This window comes from Canis aureus, chromosome 16, assembly GCF_053574225.1.
Source record: "Canis aureus isolate CA01 chromosome 16, VMU_Caureus_v.1.0, whole genome shotgun sequence".
Classification (NCBI taxonomy): domain Eukaryota; kingdom Metazoa; phylum Chordata; class Mammalia; order Carnivora; family Canidae; genus Canis; species Canis aureus.
This window is the reverse complement of record NC_135626.1, coordinates 61,294,319-61,315,162: the sequence shown is the minus strand read 5'-3', so window position 1 is coordinate 61,315,162 and position 20,844 is coordinate 61,294,319. Positions and strand designations below refer to the sequence as shown.

Here is a 20,844-nt window from a genome sequence, read left to right as displayed (position 1 = left end):
TTGGCTTGGGTTGTGGGGGAGCAAAGACCAAGAGGAATCGGGGAAGGGAGAAATGGGACAGGTGCACGCCAGCACCCGGAACGGTGCCTGGAGGATGGGGGAGGCGGGGTGGCTTCAGAGGGAGATGAGGACAGGAGGTGGAGCCTGCCCACCTGCAGAGTCCTGAGTTCATGGTGGCAGTGTAGTGGGTAGGACAAGTGGCTCCGCTTGGTTTGGATGTGTTGGTAGTTTTTAAAAAACAAATCCTGGGACGCCTGGGTGGCTCAGCAGTTGAGCATCTGCCTTCGGCTCAGGCCATGATCCCAGGGTCCTGGGATCGAGTCCCACATCGGGCTCCCTTCAGGGAGCCTGCTTCTTCCTCTCTCCTTGTGTCTCTGCCTCTCTCTCTCTAATGAATACATAAAATCTTTAAAAACAAAACAAAAACAAATACTAATCCTTGCCTTTACTTTGAATTTGCCAAGTTTTATCTCAGTCCAACTGCCGGGTGAGTTTGAGTGAGTTTAGGGTGTGTGGTACGATGACTCGTATGGACATGCTGTGAAGAGGTCACCGCGGTAGGGTGGGGTGACACCCACGTTCACACACGTTTTCCCGGAGAGACGAGTTCTGAGATCTGCTCTCTTGACAACCTTCCTGTTTACAGCACAGCATGGTTGAGTGCGGCCACGTGCTGTCTGGGACTCACCTGCAGCAGGAAGTCGGGACCTCCCGACTTGTCACCTGCTCCCCACTCCCTGCCTCCCTCCGGGAGCCACCCGCCTGCTTTCTGTTTCATTGGCAAATCCTCTGGATTTCCTTTAGCTCCTGCCAGGAGAGCCAGTCGCAGAAAAACTTCCTCTGGGAAGTGAAATGAACCAGCAAAGGTGTGGTTTGGGGAGAAAGGCCCCATCCTAGATGGGTGGGTTGAGTCCCCTGGGATTTGCTGATGCCATTTCCTGAGTCCCTCTGGGATTTGAACCAGAATGTTAGGCCGACGAGGAATGGCGCTGGGTTCAAGTCCTGGACTTGGAGTCGGGGCCCATGTGCCAGCCACAGGCCCAGGGAGGGGGCGTAAAATGAGGGGTGCTGGCGGGTTGTCTCTGCTTTTCTGTGTTACCATGTCTTGCATCCTGTACATGAAGCCACTTCCTCAGATGACCCTGCTTGGAAGGGACGATTGCCATCCCTGGCCTGCCCAGGTGTCCTCAGGTCCAGGTGTGCCTTTCTCTTCAGAGATGTGGAAAACAAGCCAGAGTGGACGCTTTGTGGCCGGGACCCCTCTCCACCCGGAAGCCGTGCATGTGGGTGTCTGGCGGGCTCAGGTGTTCACCTGGGGGACGCGACAGTATTTGGCCTTCCCCCCACCTCTGGGCATCAGCAGACCCACATGAGCGGGGGTTATGGTCACTCAGTACCTGTCAGGTCACCTAGGAAATGTTCCTCACCTGTGCAGGGCTCACCTACACTTGGCTTGTCCTTCCTTCCCTTGTTCATTGAGCAGGTGCTGCTGAGCACCTGCTGTGTGCCAGCCCTGGCCAGGGGCAGGGGGCACGGTGCTGAGAGGGACCAGCCTGGATCTGCCCTCACGGGATAAGCTTTGTCCTGTTTTGATGATGGTGATGATGATGATGATGATGGTGATGATGATGATGATGATGATGGTGATGATGATGGTGGTGATGATGGTGGTGATGGTGATGGTGATGATGATGGTGATGACGGTGATGATGGTGATGATGATGGTGATGATGATGATGATGATGATTTGGCCAAGTTCTCCTCCTCCTGAGGTCCCCTGCCCTCCCACTCTGAGCCCTGTGGTGGGCAGAGGACAGGGGTCCTCAGGGAAGAATGAAGGGGCCAACTCTCAGTCCAGTCCCCCTCGGGGCTGGAGTTAGCGGGCAGCCAGAGGACCTTCCCGTCCACACAGGTCTATTGTAGCAGGAACCTCTGCTGGGCCCGGGGCCTATTTGTGTGTTGGCTTATTATTATTATGACTTTTTTGCTGAAGACACTTTCTAGAAGTCCCAGTGTTTATGTTTCTATCTTCTCTCCCTAATGGCAGGAATCCCAACAGGAGGCCTTCTGCCCCCTTGGGAACAAAACAGGGAGCTGGGCCGGCTCCGTGGCTGCCATGGGCCTTGGAGACTTGAACTGGCAGCTGGGATGGGAGGAGGGGTGAGAATGGGCTGGAGAGACCTGCCCTGAGACTGGCCTCTCCCAGCCTGCTCCCTGCCCTTGCCCGTGGTAGGCCTTCCCTGGGAGCATGTCCTTCATCCTCCTGGGACCCCCACCACCTATGTCCAGCCTTCCTGGGAAACTGAAGCCTCTGCCCACCTGCAGATTATTTTGAGGGCTCCCCCTACTAAAGCCAGGGGGTTGGATCCTGAAGAAGCAGGTTGAGGGGTCGGGAGGGTCCTGGCTGCCAGCCAACCCTTGTGTCCACTGGCCCTGGGCTTCCTCAGTGTGGGGGTCCCCACCGCCTGCAGCAAGAAGGATGTGGACGTAGATGCCAGTCGTGGAGGCTTCCTGCCTGCCTCTGGCCCTGGGCTGGGCACTGACAGTCTGGGACCGCAGCACTGTGCTTGGTGCGGGGGGGTGGGGGGGAGGGATGCCCAGTGAATGTGATTCCCAGCAGGGGGCAGGTGTGTGGGAAGGTACGCAACTCCTTCCCCTGCTGGATTTGGGACAGCAGGTCATGGCCTTGACCCTGGGCCTCAGCTGGGCAGGCCGGCAGCCTGTGCTGCGGGTCTCATGGGCTTTCTGCTCTCTTTTCTTCTCCCTTTTTCCGGAGCCAGCCCTGGGGCCTTGAGAGTCGCCATAGCTACTTAACTTGCTTGGCCTTTTGCCGCTTACCTTTACTATTCTGTGAAGAAGGAGGTGGGACCAGCCCCTCCCCGGGGCAGCTGGAGGCCAGTCTGCACTGGGGTGAGTCCTGTGTCCCAGAAAACCCCTGGGCAGGGGCCCCGGTTCTGTCCTGTGGGTGGTGGCTGGTGTTTCCTCCTGCAGAGTAGGAGCAAACATGTGCTTGCAATCCCGGCCAAGCTGGGACATGACCTCTCATTTAAGGCGATAAAGGGCAGCCGGCCAGTGGTGAGGCTGGCTCTCGCCCGGGTGCCCCAAGGCCTGGCAGTGCAGGGCAGCTCGCCTGGGATTGGGGGGGGGAGCACAGGGCTGCTCATCCCTGCCTCGATCTGCTCCCAGGGACCCCATGGCCTACGCTCCCCCATCGAAGTGAGCGCCGCAGCTGTGCACCGCGCAGCAAAGTGAAAATAACCTCTCTTGTGGGGGCCTGCGCCACTCCTGGGGAGGCTGTGCAGAGCTGGGGCACCGGGCGCCCAGCATGGGAGTGTGGGGGGGTGGGGTGTGACGGCGTCACCCTGCAGGATCTGGGGGCTCTCTGGGTTCCTGGCCCTGCAGGATCTGGGGGCTCTCTGGGTTCCTGGCCCTGCAGGATCTGGGGGCTCTCTGGGTTCCTGGCCCTTCTCCCCGCCCTGTCTTTACTCCCTGTCCCTGGTCACCTCTCCTCCTTGGGTTTGGGTACAGGGGTGCTGTCCGCCCATCCACCTTGCTCCTGTTCCAGGGGGTCTGGTGCAGAATGAGTTCCAGCCCCTGCCTCTTGTGCTGGCTGCCGAGGAGCAGGCATTTGGCTCTGCGAGTGCCCACCTACTTGCCCTCTGCCCATCAGCTCGGTCACCACCTGGAACCGCCCCTATGGGGGCTCCTCTTTCCTCCACCTGGGCGCCTGCCTCCCCCAGCCATTTCTCCCACGGCCGTTAGCACCGATCTAGGAGAACAGATCACACACTTGATTTTCCCATCAACAAGGGGCCTCATGGAGCTCAGTGCGGCTTCCCATCCTCTCGGTGCCCAGCTCCTGGTGCTGTGCATGGCACGGATGGTCACTGAAAAGGCCTGTGGTGCCCGGGCATTTCTGTGCGGGTGGCAGTGCCCTGTGAGGTTGGCCCTGCCATTTGGGATGTGGGTGGTTCTCCTTTAAGTAACTGGATTTTAGGAAAAGAAACAAACTGGTAGTCTTTTTCTTTTTTTCCTTTTTTAAAGCTCCATTGTGGGATTTCTGGGGATGTGCCAGTGGGAGCCTTTCCATGGAGGCGGGCTGGGGGGACCACTCCCCAGCCAACCCGCCTTGGACCCTGCCCTGGAGCCGGTCTTGGGGGACTGGCCAGAGAGGATGCCCTGAATGGTCTTGGGGTCCTACCTGCCTGTTGGCATGCATGCAGGTTGGTGTGAATTAAGCAAAGAAAGGCCTGACAAGGCCCAGGTGCCCCCCCAACCCCTGACTCCAAACAGCAGCAACCTGTGGCCTTGTGTTCCCTGGGAATCCTGACTCCAGGGACTGTAGGATAGTGTCCTACGGAAGCCTGATGTGTGCATAGGGGACAGTTCCTTCATTCCTTCACTGGACAAACACCGAGGGAGTGCCAGCTGTGTGCCAGGCACCGTCTAGGCACGCTGGGGACGGGTATTAAGACAGACCCATGTATCTGCCCTCAGGCATCTGTGTGGTAGCAGATGTGATCAGCCCCGGGGAGATTCATGGGGCAGAGGAGGAGGGGATGCCAAAGGGCAGCCGCTGTGATTGGAAGGGTGTTCGGCTCCAGGTTGGCCACTGGAAGGGTGCTGTGTAACAGAGTCCCCAGGGAGGGAGGGAGAATCCAGGCAGTTGTGCAGGGAGGAGGGTCCCGAGCAACAGAGGCACAAAGGTGTGGTGCAGGGGGAGGCCCGCGTGCGTTGGGACGGGGGGACGGCCTGGAGGCCCGGGGGCTGCTCAGGGTCCCGTGGGCAGAGGAGGATTGACCAGGAAGCACTGAGCCCACAGCTGAAGCAAGACCCTGCAGCTGATTTTTGCCTTTGTAATCTTAGGCCCCCCCCGCAAATCATGTAAGCGTCGAGGTCACCAAACCTGGTTTCACTTGGCTCGCAGGCCAGTGTTGCAACCCTGGGTGTTTTCTCCCGGGGACATAGGACGCCGCTGGAGGGAGATGTTAGGAGAGTGACTTCACCCAGAGAATCTCTTAAAAAGAGAGGGACCAGGGGGCACCTGGGTGGCTCAGGGGTTGAGCATCTGCCTTTGGCTCAGGGCGTGATCCCAGGGTCCTGGGATGGAATCCCGCATCAGGCTCCCTGCATGGAGCCTGCTTCTCCCTCTGCCTGTGTCTCTGCCTCTCTCTCTCCCTGTGTCACTCATGTAAATAAATAAAATCTTAAAAAAAAAAAAAAAAAGAGAGACCAGCGAGTTTTGGGAATGGTGGCTGTGGGGAGTCCTGGACCCTGTCCTGGGTGAGGCAGGAAGTGAGCGGGGGCGTGACCAGACTGGGTGTGGCCAGCATAGGAGAGGGGAGTCCAAGGACAGCTGGTGGGGGCACCACAGTGGGAGGTGGGAGGGCTGACCGCGTGGCAGGGGTTGGGGGAGCCCACCTGCCCCTTGGCACGTCGGGATCCTAATGCTCTGTTTCCCAGCAGGCTCTGCTCCTTCCCCTGGGGTGTGACCCTTGGTGGCCACCAGTGACCTCTAGGTTACTCACACCCATGTTTGTTTTATATCAAAAAGAGGTTGCTTGCTTCAAAGGCGTTTACATCTTTTTCTTTTCTTTTCTTTTCCCTCAGGTTGAGAATCTCAGGTCCCTGAGAACCTGAAGCTTTTCCTGCTGATTCTCACTATTTCTCAGCAAATTTCTACCCGAGAAAGTTCCAGAAAGAACCCCGTGGGAGGCCTCCCTGCTGCAGTGAAGCAGGCCTCACCCACCACTACCAGGTGAGGTCGCCGCCGGCCAGGACAGTCCTTAGCATCTGCATTTGCAACGGAAAAATGTTTTATTGCCACGAGAGAATGGCAGGGTGGGGATGTCCTGCTTGCTGTGGTGTGAGGACCGCCGTCCGTGTCTTTTGTGGGCTCAGGGGCAGGATGGGGAGCGTCGGCAGGCCCCCGGGGCGGGGGGATGCTGGCCTGAATCTGTAAGGAGGGCCTGCTCTCCGTGAAATCCCTCAGCCTGGCTGCAGAGTTTTCCCCTGGGAAGGCAGGGGGACAGGGTGTCAGGTCTGCTGTGTGGTGTCAGCACAGAATGCTGCAGAGGCCAGGTCTGACCTTCCCCTGCCCAGATCTCCCTGCAGGCCAGCAAGCGGCTCTAATGCCTCCAGCAGGCCGTGTGGGTGCTTGCTCCATTCCACTTCACCTGTGGCAGGAAGCCCCCGGGGTCAGCGGGTTAGCAGCAGACCCCTATAGGCTCGGGGCCCTTTGCCCTTAGGGCCGCCCCACTTCAGACGCCAGCCACAAGCCTTGGAAGCCACTTGCACTTCTGACCTACCAGCTACAAATCCCCATGACCTTCAGTTTTGATAATTTGCTAGAATGACTCTCTGAATTTAAGAGCCATATCGACGGCTACATTTTTGTGATGCAGGACACACGGGGACAAGGTCTGCCCTCACCCTGTAGGGATAGGACAGGTCACTCTCCCAGCACATCCACGCGTTCACCCGTCACAAAGCTCCCTGAGCTTCGGACGTCCGGAGTTTTACTGGAGTCCTGTTATGTCATCAGCCACAAGGCTGGACGTGGCTCCTGCCCCGCTCTCTCCCCACTGCCCGGGAAGGCAAAGCACCAGTTCTCCCATAGGTGCCTGTCTACGGACCCGCCCTGAGCCACCCAGTCAGCAGGAAGCCAGACCTGGGAATAACAGACCACACTCCCATCCCTCAGGAATTCCAGAGGTGTTAGAGGTTACCTCCCTGGAACCAGGGACAAAACCCAGACACGTTCTGGACCCCATCACCAGGAAGCTCGGTGCAGCCCCGCTCCCTGCAGAGAAGCTGCACAAAACTGGAGGGTCGGGCTCACCCGAGGCAGGGCAAGAAGGACTTGAACCCCTTGCACCGCAGTCCACCATGTGCTCATCCTGCCCTGGGCGGAGCAAATGATGCCAATAAGAGTTCTGGGCAAGGAGACAAGGACACAGGCCGGTCCCTCCAGTATCCCTCAAAAGGTGCCCGCTTTCATGTGCACAGAGTGAGGTTCTCTGCCAGGCCTGGGGCATCTCTGGGGATGCACTGCTTACTTCCTTTTCCTGACGGAAGTGGGCTCCCTGCCTCGGGGTGTTTGGGGCCTGCTTCTTGTGGTGGGTAGATGTGCACTGACTGAGCCGCATGCTGGCATTCAGCCGTCCTCGAGGGCCCCCAATGCACTGAGCCTGTGGTGCAGGCGGGAGACCCAGCGGACACAAGCCAAGCCCTTGCCGTTCACGTGCTAGTGGGACGAACGCACCTGTAGAGTAGTGTCGGGTAGTGCTGAGGCTCTGTGGAAAGGTGGTCAAGGGCAATAGAGGGTGGCGGAGGCTGCTGTTCCCCTGGGACAGTCCTGGGCAGGACCTGGAGGCTACTGCTCGGGGCACAGGCTGAGGGGAGCAAGGGTGGCAACCAGCTGAGCCCTGTGGAGAGTGGTTCAGGCAGAGGGTCTGGCTAGTGCAAAGGCCCTGAGGCATGCTGGAGAAGTAGCAAAGAAGACTGGCCTGCCAGGGCCAAGTTGGGGAGCAGGGTAGAAAGTGTAGCACCTAAATTCAGAAGTTTTTAGGCCAAGAATAAGGATTTGGGGTTTTTGTCTTAAAGATGGTAGGAGCTACAGAAGGGATTGGATCACCAGATTTGAGTTGGATGTGGATGACGTTGCCTTCTGTGTGGGGAATAGATGGGGAGGGAAGTCAGAGCATAAGCAGGGCACCTCAGGGAGGCTGGGGCTTGTCCCCGGGAGTGGTGGGTGTGCCACGACCCCAGAATGAGAAACGTGGGTCTGTGGACATGTTTGAGGTGAGAATTTCAAACAACTGCCCTGCTATGCTGAAATGACTGCTATTCCACTGCTGAACCTTGGGGTTCCCTTAGAGAGCCTGCAGAGGAAGGTCAGACACCGGGACAGGGACAGGGGAGCCAGGCCCTGTGATGGTTCAGAAGGTCTCCATCCCTCGGGACCTTCTAAATCCTTCAGTGCTGCGGGTCCCCTTAGAGGGCACGTATGGCTTGTGACTGACCTCCGTGTGGGCCAGGCCACCCTGCGGTCATTCCCCGTCCCCAAAATCTCAGGACCCTGGTTCTAAAGCAAGCATATGTGGTGCTGTCCCTGGAGGCAGCAGAGCACCGACATCCTGCGGGCAGGTGAGTCTTGGAAGAGGCTTTTCCTCTGAAGGAGGTTGCAGGGCCTCAGGTGAAAAGGTCAGTTTTGGGGGTTGTTGGAGCCAGAAGCACCAGACTGGCTGGTGGGTGATGGCAGTCCTGGGAATTCGGCGCTCAGTGGGGCCTGTGCAAGTTGCTTTCCACCTGCAGCTGCTTCTCTCCTTCCAGCCCCTTGTTGGTTGAACAAAGTCTCTCTCCGAAATTGTGCAGTGGGCAGAGGGTGTTCGTGTTTCCTTCCTCCCTGGGGCGGGGGGGGGGGGGGGGCGACAGGGGGAAGTCAGGGCGGGAGAGAAGGCACCAGGGGAAGACTCCGGTGTCCCAGTTGTGCCGAGCAGTTTGAAGCCTGCAGAGGACTCGGGGCTGTACTTTGCCTTTCAATCCACTTCGGGCAGGTGGTGGGTCTGAGAAGAGGGAGGCCAGGCACCCTGAGCGGTGGTCGGGCGTGCCAGCTCCTGGGGCCTGCAGACACCCTCCCACCCGGTGGCGGCGGTGGTGGTGCCCCCCACTCTTCTCCAGGGGACCCAGACAGGAGCTCCAGAGGGAGCCAGACCCACCCCTGGGCACCCCAGTGCATCCGGCTTTGATGTCTGGAAAAAAAGGGAGAGGAGCAGACAAGCCAGTCCCTTCCCCTGCGGAGGGCCCTCCCCCGGGATTTCATCATCTTCCCGGGTGAAGCGCACCTGGGCCTCTGCTGGCAGGAGGAGAGCCAGCCAGGGATGGGGGTCGGGAGGGGGGTGAAGCCGGGGAGAGAGCCAGGCTGTAAGGTGCTCCTGCACACCTTCTGTGGTGGTGGCGTGTCACCGGGCAGGTGCCTCCTCAGAGCGCTTCAGGGTCAGTCACGGGCAAGGTCAGAGTAGGTGAGCATCTGCTGGAGCTTCTCGGGTGAGCAGGGCTGTCCCACCCCTTGGGCATGCAGACCATTCAGCCTAACTCCCGGTCCAGTCCGGTCGCTGCGGAATCGTCCTCACTGGGGGCCTGGGGGCCTGGGGGCACTCCCCTCCTCGGCCTTGGAAAGAGTCCCATAAATCACATCCCATTTTAAGGCTTATCCTTTAAATATGGATTCAATTTGGATTTTACTGTATAGTAAACTCTGAGTCCCTAATAAAAACATGGACGGAAATTAATCTGCTACAAAATGAGATTTGTCTCTTGGTGTGGTGATGGAGACCTGGGACGGATCAGTGCTGCGGTGCGGGTCGCCGGGGAGGCTCACTCGCTTGGTTCCCTGGAAAAACTCATGGTGGGCGTCTTGGCTCTTCGGCCCCGGCCCCTCCCCGTCCCCTCCCTCCCCCTTGCCATTCTCACCTGACTGCCTGAGTCCTCCCAAGCCACCAAACCACTGAGCTGTGTGTCAGGGTCACTAGATGAAGCAGAGGGTACCGCCGGGTGTTCCTTCTCTAGGTGTTTCTGGGGCGGGGGGGCCACCTTTGTCCTGGAGCTGAGAGACACACAAGGTCTTCTGCTCTGACCTCCTGCACCTCAGAGGGTGCTCCTGAAGCCTGCAGGGGAGGAGGAAGTGCAGCCGGAGTTCAGCCTTCTGCTCAAGACTGGCTTTGGGCTGGGCCACAAGCTCGTCTTAAAAATGACCACGTCCGGGGACATGTGTGCGCCCGAAAGCAGGGGCTGCCACACTCTGGCATTGGGGCAGACAGTGAGAGCATCGTAACTGCGCAGCCGGCACATGTCGGGCGTTGTCCCCGCTTCAACACGGGAACCCATCCATCTACACCCCTCCCCCCACCCGGGGACGGACCCCTGAGCTGCCACATGCAACTTCCCATAAATCATCCCCGAATGAGCGCGCTTCCCGCGCCATCCATCACGCCCCGTCTCTTGTCTGCTTGTTTTTAAAAGCTGTTAAACTGGAATCCATCACAGGGCATCCTCGGGGGGCCCCGGGGAAGCAAAGGCTGCCCGCATCAGCAATATTAATGCACACAGAGCTTTCTAGAGCATCGAGGTAAACGTTTCCCCCGTGGTGGGGAGAGGGAGAGCACGGCTTTATCTAGTTACACCAGAAGCTAATGGGATGTTTTTCTGACACTTGCAGTTAATACATCCCTGCCACGCATGAGGAAGTCCTGGTTGCTGCCGGTGAGGCAGGGAAGGACCACCTTCAGGATGCTGCTGGGGCCTCTGCCTTCTCATGCGGGCATCTCACTTCCCCTGAACCTGGTAGTTTCGTTGGAAGACTTTAGCTTGAGCCAGTCTTCTGGGAAACATGGCTCCTTCTGGGAACAGCCGTGGTCCCTCTTGTATTGCTAAATGGTTTTGGAAAGGAGGATTCAGGAAGGGCGTTGAGATCAGCTTTCATCCTTGCTTCTGAGCTCTTACTGCTGGAGCTCGTTCTGGGGATGTGCCCTTGAGGAGGGGAGGGGAGGAGGACGGGAGCTCCCTGCCCTTCCTGGGGGTGAGGGTGCAAGGTAGGCCTGGAACCTCCCCAGCAATCCTTAGCATCCAGTGAATTGACCAGTGTGGCGTTGCTCCCGGGGGCCCTCCTGTGTGTCCCGGGCAGCTGTCACCAGCCCGGGAGGCGGTGGGGATGTTTGATCCCGTCTGCTCTGGCTTCCCTGCTATCCTTTTCTTTGCCCCGTGTTTGTTGGTAGAAGGATGAAACTGCTGTCGCACCAGTGAGGCATTTGTAAAAAATAGAACAGGCTGCTGTTTTTTTTTTTTTTTTTTTTTTTTCCTGACTTTTGAACTGGAGGAGGGGAGTGGGCAGCCCTGGGGCTGGCGGGTTGGGGAGGGGTGGTGGGCGCAGCCCCCTCCGCAGAGCTGTCCAATTACAGCCCATTAGTCACTCAAGGTGTTGAAGCATTTAGAACAATTAAAGGTGAGAAGTTTCCAGATGCAGCCTCGTGCTGGTGCTGGAAGGCAGGCTCTGCTGGCTGCTCCCCAGATGGGAATCATGAGACCTGAGTGTGGCGGCAACAGCCATCTCGCGGGAGCCGGCCTGGTCCCTGTCCCCAGTCTGGTCCTGGGCCTCAGTGGCTGGAGGTGGTGTTCTGATTCAGATGCCCCACGCGTGCCCTGGGGCCACCCCACCCAGGAGCTTGGCAGAAGCCAATCCCTCAGTCCCGGGGCCTGGATGCTGGGAACCAAGGTGTCCCGGGGCCGCGCCCACCCTCCCGGATCCAGCTGGCTGCCAGCCATCCTTGTAAGCCCGTCGGGGCATTCCCTGCCTCTGTCATCACATGGCCTCTCTGTTCTGTGTCTGTCTGTCCCTGTGCCTTCACTTGGTGATGTCCTCTGCGTGTGTTCCACATTTCCCTCATCCTCGAAGGATGCTGGCCATTGCATTAGGGCCACCGCATTCCAGGAGGATCTCCTCTTAATCCTTGATGATACCTGCAAAGACCCCGAGTCCAAATAATATCACAGTCACAGGGTCTGGGGGTCAGGTCTCCAGCAGCCGCCTTCAGGGGATGTACTTCTACCCACTGTATCTTCCACGACTGCGGGGAGGAAGGTGAGCCCAGGCACTGACCTCTACGAGTCCCCCCGCTGCCCCTGCCCCCACGGATTTCACAAGGATGCTCACCAGTCTTTTTTGTTTTTTTTAAAGATTTATTTATTTATGATAGACCTAGAGAGAGGGAGAGAGGGGGAGGCAGAGACACAGGAGGAGGGAGAAGCAGGCTCCATGCCAGGAGCCAGATGTGGGACTCGATCCCGACTCCAGGATCACGCCCTGGGCCAAAGGCGGGCACTAAACCGCTGAGCCACCCAGGGATCCCCTCACCAGTCTTTTTGAAGACAACGATGAGAACGTGCCTGTAGGCCCGTCGGGCAGCGAAGGCCAGAATGACCGTGAACCGGAAGACTGCACTTCTTGATAAAACCGTCCCTGAGGTCACAGGTCCTGCAGGAACCCAGAGCAGAAGGTGGTGGCACCCGGTCGTCGGCTGAGATTCTTTCTCGTGTCCCCGAGTTTGCTCTGCTCCACCCACTTCCCACCATCCCAAGGCTGAGATGGGTCTTGAGAGCACACTGGGGATGAAAAATCCAGGCCCCACATGCAGGCCTGAAAACGAACAGTTGGTGGTGCACGTGTGGGGCATGAGGGTCTCCCTGGAGGAGGAGAGGTCAGAGCCAAGGTGGAGGAGGCGAGGGAGGAGGCCCAGGAGGCAGGGGCGCCAGGTGTGAGGTTGGGCTGCAGTTGGGGAACGGCCCTGGGGACAAGGAAGGACACAGGCAGGAAACAGAGCCCAGGGACAAGCTGGATGATGTGGAAGTCATGTGGGGGCGAGGTGGCCTTCTGGGAAAACTTGGTTCCCCATCTGCCTCCCTGTGGGAAGCCGAGCATCAGGGGAAGGACCATGTCCTCGGGATGAGCTGGAAATTGGTTGTCACCATGAACAGGTGCATGGGGGGGACGGACAATCGTCGTGCTTCAGGACGCTAGTTGACACACAAGTGCCCATGGAACCTGAAGGGTCCCCATCACACAGAGTCGCTGCGTGGAATGTGTGGCTTCAAGATGTCCCTGGGGAGGCACCCTAGGGCTCCACATGGGTGGATTCTAGCTTCAAACGGGGTCATTGTCCAGGGGCCCTGAGGGTTTGTGGGTCAGCCTCACCCCAGAGGGTGACACTTCTCCTGCTAACCCCACTGCCCCACGGGCACCCACCCAGTTCCGGGTGATCCTCACTTCCTTCTTCTGCATTAATACGTGGGCTGGCAGTGAGCTTCACTTAAAGGGCAAACAGGCGAAGCAAGGATTTTTATGGATTTGGAGAAAATTCTTTTTTTATCCAATTTACAAGGACACATTAGGTATTCCCAGGCCTGGTGCTTTCAAAGACTTCTGTGTTCTGTGGGGGCAAAGAACAGAAAAGGAGTGTCAGCAAATGTCTGAGGAAGAAAAATTAATTTAGGAGGAGAGGTCAGGACGAGCCTGGCTTTAGTTCTGCGTACACGCGTGTGTGAGAGTGAAAACAGGCCAGGGTCATTTTTCTCTGCTTATTTGGGGTGGGAGAGAAGGTGGAGCTTGGGTGGTGTTTTGAGTGACCTTGTGTCACTGAGTGGAGTGTTGCTGAGTAACGACTGGAGTGACAGGAGGCTCGTGGGGTGTGGCTGCCCGCCACGACCAGTGAGGGTTAGTTAGGATGTCAGCATTATGGAAGGGCCTAGAAGGCATCAGGAGATAAATCCAAGCACCCAAATCAACAATGATCAGCTCACAGAAACCCGTTTCACATGGCGGGGGGCACCCATGGGCCTGGGGTTCCCTATTGTGGTCTGGAAGGCATGGAGACAGGTCAGGTGGACGTCCTGCAGCGACACGTACACTCAGGCTGTCTCTCTGAGGTCGCCGTTGTCAGGTTGACATCTGTCATCCCTGGGAATCCTCACGACAACCCTGTGCGCTGGGTCCCACGAGGAAACAGAGCCGCAGATGAAGGATTAGCATGGGGCCATCGAGAGTTGGAATCGTCCCGCAGTGGCTCTCTGGGGACGGCACTGGCTCGGCTCATGCAGCTCCAACGATCCACTGTGGAGCTACTCAAAGTGACGCGTGTGGACGAGCCCACCCCTGAGCTGGGCCCACTGGTCCCCAGAAGATGAGTGTGGACACGGCGGTGGGGAGTGGTAAGCGGGGAGAGTCATCTGTAAGGGTAACTTCATATCTCATGGATCTACTAATGAGCAGTTGGAATAAGAAAGTTGTCTCTTTTTTATTCCATTTTTCCAGTAATCCCTTTTTTGTAGAGAATATATATATATATTGCTTACGTCCAGCATGTATTTCCAGTGATTTGGGAATGAAATGAGCCCGCTGACAAGAGAGAGAGTGCACACAGGTCCCATCTCAAAACCAGGGAAGCTCGAATAAGCTGTGTGGTGGGCTGGCACGCCCACAGTGGGCTGCTGCTTTGAGGAGGTGCCGTGGCGACGTTGGCTGTGCGAGGGGCACTCCTGTGCTCAGACTGCCGTGACTGGGACCACAGACGGGCTGGTGAACAGGTGTACCGTCTCAAAGTTCTGCAGGCTAGGTGGCCCAGATCAAGGTGGCCCACAGTGGGGGTGGTCCCTTCCGAGGCCCTGTCCCAGGCTTGCCGTCGGCCACCTTCTGCCCCCCGCCCCCCCGTGTACTCACAGGGTCACCCCTCTGGGCGTGTGCGTGTCCTCACCCCCTCTTCCACAAGAACACCAGCCATGGATGGATTAGGGACCAGCCCGTGACCTCATTTTAATGTAATGACTTCTTTAAAGACCCTGTCTCCGGATATAGTCACATTCTGAGGAACTACTAGGGGTTAAGAACTTTAACATACAAATTTTGAGGACACACAATTCGGCCCATAACAGAAGGGAATTTTCTGTACTGCTTTCATCACTTCTTGTGAGTCTTAAATTATTTAAAAATAAAATACCACTTCTTGTGAGTCTTAAATTATTTAAAAATAAAATAATTTTTTTTTTTTTTTTTTTTTTTTTTTAAGGATGACACTCCCCTCCCTGAAAACAGCATGGCCACTGTGGTTTTTCCTCATTTTCTCTGCAGGGTCCCAGCAGAGATGCTGATTGTCCCAGGTTTGGGGCAGCGACTCTCTGGGTTGGATGCCAATCTGGCATGGCCCAGACCCCTCCCTCTGTTTCCTGTCCCCTGGTGCTGTCCCTCCTGTTGCTTTGTTCCTCCCACAGCTCTGCACGCAGTAGGTTTCCATGAAAGGCTTTCCACAGAATGTCTTTGATACAACGTTCTAGACGGTGTTTTCATTGCTCTCTCGAAATGCTCTCCCTTAATTCTGAAAACAGTTGAATCATGGGTCACATACGCCCCACATGGTGGCTATGATAGCAGACCTGTGTCCACACACCCTTCCTCCATGGCAGACCCTGTCCAAGAGGATGGGTGCAGCGAATACTGAGCAGTGTTTACAGAGTACTTATCCATGCATCTGTCTCTTCATCCATCCATCTATCCATCTATGTATGTGTGTATGTATCTGTCCACCCATCCATCCACCCATCCCTCTACCCACCTGCCCACCCATCCACCCACCCATCCCTCCACCCATCTCTCCATCAATCCATCCATCCATCCATCCATCCATCCATCCATCCATCCCCACCACCTATCCCCCACTCATCTATCACCCATTGATCCATCCCATCCATCCACCCACCCATCCACCCACACACCCATCAATCCATCCCCCCACTCATCTATCGATCCATCCATCCACCCATGCATCCATCCACCCACCCGTGCATTTATCCACCCATCTATCCACCCACCCAGCCATCCTTGCACCCATCTCTCCACCCATCCATCCACCTACCCATCCACCCACACACCCATCCATCCATCCCCCACCCATCCCCCACTCATCTATCGATCCATCCACCCACCCATCCACCCACACACCCATCCAACCATCCCCCCACCCATTCCCCACTCATCTATCGATCCATCCATCCACCCATGCATCCATCCACCCTACCCACCCATCCATCCACCTACCTCTCTTTCACTCTGAAGTCATTGTTTATTTTCATTGCTTGTTATTATTATTGCAAAGTTTATTTTGAAAACTTTATCCTCTTTTGATCTTATTGGGGTGGTAAGGACAAATTATCATGGTTGTTTCCTGGCTTAGTGGGGGCCTATGGCAGCTCCTAGGACTCAGCAAACCTATGAGGCAGGAAAGCTCCGTGAGGAGAAGAGGAAGGAGGGAAGCCAGGCAGAAGGTGGAAGCGGTGTGGAAATATGCCAGAGGAGCCTTCTGGAGTGATGGTCAGGACTGATGTGTGACCTGTGACATCTGACTCTGACTTCCAAGGTCCTACCCCCTCAAACCTGTCCTGCCCACATTGTTGCCTCTCTGTTGGCTCCTGTTCCCCCTCTCCACCCCTCCCACTGGTGAGCATCCAGTTCCTTCCTCCAGGCCAAGTGCAACTGCCATGCCTCCATGAGGGCTTCCTAGGCCCCCCAACCTTCCAGGCAAGAAGACTCACCTCCACAGTGTCCCTGACATTTGGTCATTCCATGAGTGAGTGCTGACCACCTGGGTTGTGGTTGTCATCCGTGAGGCTTTCTGGGTAGAGCCCTGGGTTTCAGCTGGGGGCGACTGTAACCCCCAAGGGTCCTTGGCCATGTCTGGAGCCCTTTCCTACAGCCCCCCCCCCCCCCGCCACCAGAGAAAGACTTGGTCCAAATGTCTACAGTGATATGTTGGGATCATGAATTCCAGGGCTACATGATGCTCCTGAGGGTAGGGCTTGGTCCAGGTTTGGGGTGTGGTCAGGGCTGAGGTCTCCAGGTTCACACAGGTACCCACTCAGGGGGATGTTCTGTGTCTCCAGTGGGAAGGGAAGCGGGCTGCCAGGGGTGCTGTGAGGGAAGCTCCGGGGCTGGGGAGGGAGGCCACACGATGCCTGGTCCCTTGTGTTGGAGAAGAATCTTTCTTGGTTCCCGAGCCCATGGCTCCTCTGAGGGGAGAGGGCTGCAGCAGAAATCAGAAGCTCAGAGAACTCCGTGGGAAGAGCCAGGCGAGACCTTGTTCAAGGAGCATCCACAAGACCTTAGTGGAGAGCAACAGTGAACTCTGAGCAAAGACAATAATGAGCCCCGTTAAAGTAGAACACGGTGTACAGATGTACCGGCTTCCAGAGCCTGGCATGGAACTGGTCCACATGAAGTTCCACTGGACCCTGATGATCGCCAACCACGGAGCCTGGCGGGGGGGAGAGTGATTCAGGGTGCAGGGATGGCTGCCCACCCTCGCATTTGGGGAGCTGTCAGAAGCAGAAGCTGCTTGGCGGGGTTTCGAAGCCTTTCCTTCCTGGGCAGGCAGGGCGGGGCAGGGAGCAGGGATGGTAGTGCTGGCCACAGTATCCAGCTGGAACACGCTTCATGGGCATCATTGGCCATGTCCCCAGCATCACACCTGCCTTTACCAGGCACCAAGCACAGTGGGCTTCTTAGAAAAAGAATAAATTGGACCAAAGTTTGGAGGCGAGACCGTGTGAGTATTTCCATTCTTCCCCTCCCTGTCCTCCCTCCCCGTGCCCTGCTCCTAGCTGTCTGCTGCTCATCACCTGACCAAGACACCTTGCTTTGGGGAACTAGAGTAGATGGAGACAGAAGTGACCCGCGGCCTCTCTTAACCACATCCTGCAGCAGACCCCCCGTGCATCTTATATACATGTCTCACGTGGAGCGAAGGCAGCCTTGGGCTAGGGTCCACAGACCCTGTTTCTACACCATCAGGACGTGGCCCGCGCAGGTTGTGATGCCACCTGCCAGAGCCCTTCCCACCTGGTGGCAGCGATCCCCAGGTGAAGGGAGCCTGGGCCTTACTCATTGGCTGTGAATTTGACAAGCTGACCCCTCAAGCCAGTCCCTGGGCCCCCCATAGCGGCAATGGCTGGCAACGGCACCTGCCCCCAGAAGGAAAATGAGCAAATTCACAAGCTTTTCTTGGGGTGTTTGTGGGGGCATGTGGGAAGGACTTTCAGGAAAATCCTTGTTTGTCATTATAATATAGGCTGATATTTCAAGCTCACCTTCTGGAACACCGAGGGCCCTCAGATTGCTGGCAGAGGGTCACCTGTGTGCGTTGTCAGTACCTTGAATTGCTGCAGACCACCCTCTCCATGTCCCCCCCACCCCCACCTGCCGCATCTCCTAGGACGGTTCCTGATCACTGAGGTTTGGGGAAGTGCATGATGATGTGTCAGCCGAATGGTGGTCCAAGGATCTAGTGAGCCCCAGGACCGGGGCCACCAGGGTGCCGTCCTGCCTGACCCCTGATGGTCCCTGTGCCAGGGGCTCCAACACACCAGAGCTGCAGAGCATTTCCACCCAAGCACACTTAGGGCAGGGAAACTTCTGGACCACGCTTCAGGTTTGGAAATGGAACAGACACACCTTTGGGCTGAAGGGTTTGGCTGGGTTGTTTCTGAGAGATGTGGAGACAACCAGAACCTCTCTTCTCAGAGAGAGGTCGCCGGCCCAGCCAGATGGAGGAGAGCTGAAGGGAACGTCCGGTCTCTGCAGGCGTTCTGTTCGGGTCCCTGACCTTCGCTGTGCAGAGCACAGCGACCCAGTGTCCACCCCTGGTGCTGGCAGTCGAGAGGCCGTGGGGGGCTGCAGCCCCGCCACCCACTGAGGGATTCCCCAACCTCTTTCCTTGCTGTGGGTCCAGGGGCCGGTCCTGGAGAGGCGGGGGAGTCCGGGTCAGAAACTCCCGATGAGGGCTGGACCCAAGCGGCCCCTCGCGTGGCGAAGGCCCAGACCCGCCTAGTTAACATGCAAGGAGTGCTGCGCATGGAGAGATTTAGATGTATTTTTTTTTTTTTTTTGCGTGTGTGCTTGCATGTAAATGTGGGTAGGTGCTGTCCTGATTGATGGCAATTAGCATTTTCTAACGGGAACAGATGTTCGGATTGCCAGGAGGCTGGTACCTAACGCCCACGCCGCCATCTGCTCGCCGGGCAGGGCCGGAGGAAGCGCCCCGGCCCGCGGCCCTGCAGTCCTCGGCGCCGCCGCATACTTAGGCTGGCGTGAGATTGTTTCGGGGAGAAGAAAAATAACAATACAGACATTTTCGGGGTTATAAATAGTTCACGCCGTGTAGGACGGGATGGAGCTTTCTCTCCCCTTAGCGGTCCTGCGTTCTGTGTTAACAATGGGAGTGGGGATGGGACATGTAGTGTCAGCTCTGCTTTGCGTCGGCCTTGGGAGGCCACGGTGGAGGGTCACGGTGCCGTGGATCAGTTCTCGGCTCAGAAGACCAGAGGGAGGATGGTGGTAACAGAGGTGACAGGGAAGGGGATGAGGGGGAGAGGGGGCTCCGCACAGGGCTCGCTGGAGGACACGAGACAGACGGCCTCGTGGCGGGGGGGGGGCTGCACCCTGGCCTCCCACTCGCCGCCTGTAGCCTTGATTGCTGGCTGGGGCTCAAGCCATCCCCTGGGAAACCGGGGAAGCATCCTGGGCTCCCGGGAGGAGTCGGGGTGAGTCACACACAGCGTGGCCTTGGGCCCAGCGCATCCCAGGGCCCAGTGCCCAGCTGTCGGAGGGGCCCCGGAAGGCAGGCCCTGGCCCCTGCGTGCCTGGCTCCTCGCCTTCTCCCCTCGGCTGCCCCAGATGATGCCTGCCGCTCTTCCAGTAGCCAGCAGAGACATATTCTCTTTCTTTCTTTCTTTTTCTTTTTTCCTTTTTGGCTTCTTAAAGCAAAACAGTTTGTTTGTTTGCTTGCTATAAAAAGAGCCGCCTCCCGGCCCCCTTCCCTCCCTCTCTCCCTCCCTCCCCTGGGCGCAGTCAGCAGCTTGCAGTGGCCGCCCCCACCCCGAGTCTTCAGCCAGCATGCTTCTCCTGAGGCAGATGTCTGCGGGGGAATCTGTTGCCTGTCCCCAGGCCGCCCCGACAGATGTACCAGCTTTAATTGGGGGCCCGCGCGGCCTCCTCCGTGGGCCAAGGTCCGAGGCTCCGCTAGGCTCATTTCCTGCTCCGATACCCGTTCTCAGCCTTCTCGGCCTTCTCAGCCTCGGCGGGTGTCGTCCCCAGCTCTGGACAACGCGGGGTGCAGACTGTCCCGTCTCAGGCTGGCGCTCACGTCTCCCTGGCAACGTGCCTGCCGCGTTGGATGTACTCCGACAGAAAGGAAACACATGCGTCCCCTTGGCGGGGCCGTGGGAGCGGGGTATGCTCTCCCCACCTGGATCTCCTGGTCTGGGTCCAGCAGGCAGCAGCGTACTTCCCAGAGCTGGAGGTGGCCGGGGCCTTGGGCTGGAGCTGTGAGAACTTTGCATCTCAAGGGCGGCCCTGGGAAAACGCGTCCCTGTGGCCAACAGTGCCGTTGGTGGTGGGCTGGTGACATGAACCGTGGTGGCCTTCTTCCTCCACCGCAGTGGGTGCGGGCGGGGTGCCAGGCCACCCCCACACCCGGGCTGCAGACACCCTGGGTGTTGATGGAGGCTGCCGGCAGGTCAGGGCCTGGCCTTGCCTTAGGGATGCACCTCTCCGTGTTTATCGCCCAGTGTCCGTGCTTTCACTCTGCATTGCTGTCCTGCTTCCTCTGCTCTGCGGACCTGATGCCTGGGTTTCTCAACCCGGCACTGGGGACATCGCAGGGGATAAATTCTTCGTGCTAGGGGTCGTCCTGGCCCTGGCAGGAGTCTGAGCAGCCTCCCCGGCCTCCGGACCTCTGCCCCTCTAGGAGCCGTAGGATCCTTCCTACCAGGTGTGACAAGTCCCGGACATAATCGCTCCTGCTGGGACCCACTGTCAATTTATTTTAGAGTGACTCCATTTCTGCCATCTGATATTTGAGGGCTTACTGGGCACAGACATGCTTAAGCCTTTATTTATATGTTTATTTATTTCAAAGATTTTATTTACTTCTGAGAGACACAGAAAGAGGGAGAAGCGGGCTCCCTGAGGGAGCCTGATGCGGGACTTGATCCCAGGACCCCGGGATCATGCCCTGAGCCGAAGGCAGACGCTCAACCGCTGAGCCACCCAAGTGCCCCACACTATAAGCCTTTAAAAACATTTTTGCCATGTGACAGCACCACAAGGGAGTGGCTGTTATTACCTGCACCCCATAGAAGAGGAACCTGAGGTTCACAGTGGTCTGGGGACTTGCCCAAAGTCACATGACTGCTACGCGGTGGAGCTGGGATTCAGGGACAGACGGATTGACCCAAAGCCCGTGTGTT

General features: G+C 57.5%; 1 protein-coding gene across 8 annotated transcripts in view; it reads left to right on the top strand.

The window, feature by feature from the left end:
- The window catches only part of RBFOX3 (RNA binding fox-1 homolog 3), a 447,258-nt gene that overhangs the window by 131,733 nt on the left and 294,681 nt on the right, over window positions 1-20,844 (top strand). For all 8 annotated transcript variants that reach the window (XM_077854496.1, XM_077854493.1, XM_077854492.1 and 5 more), the window contains one exon: window positions 5,611-5,758. The gene's annotated coding sequence lies outside the window, so the exon portion shown is untranslated. The remainder of the gene's footprint in view (window positions 1-5,610; window positions 5,759-20,844) is intronic.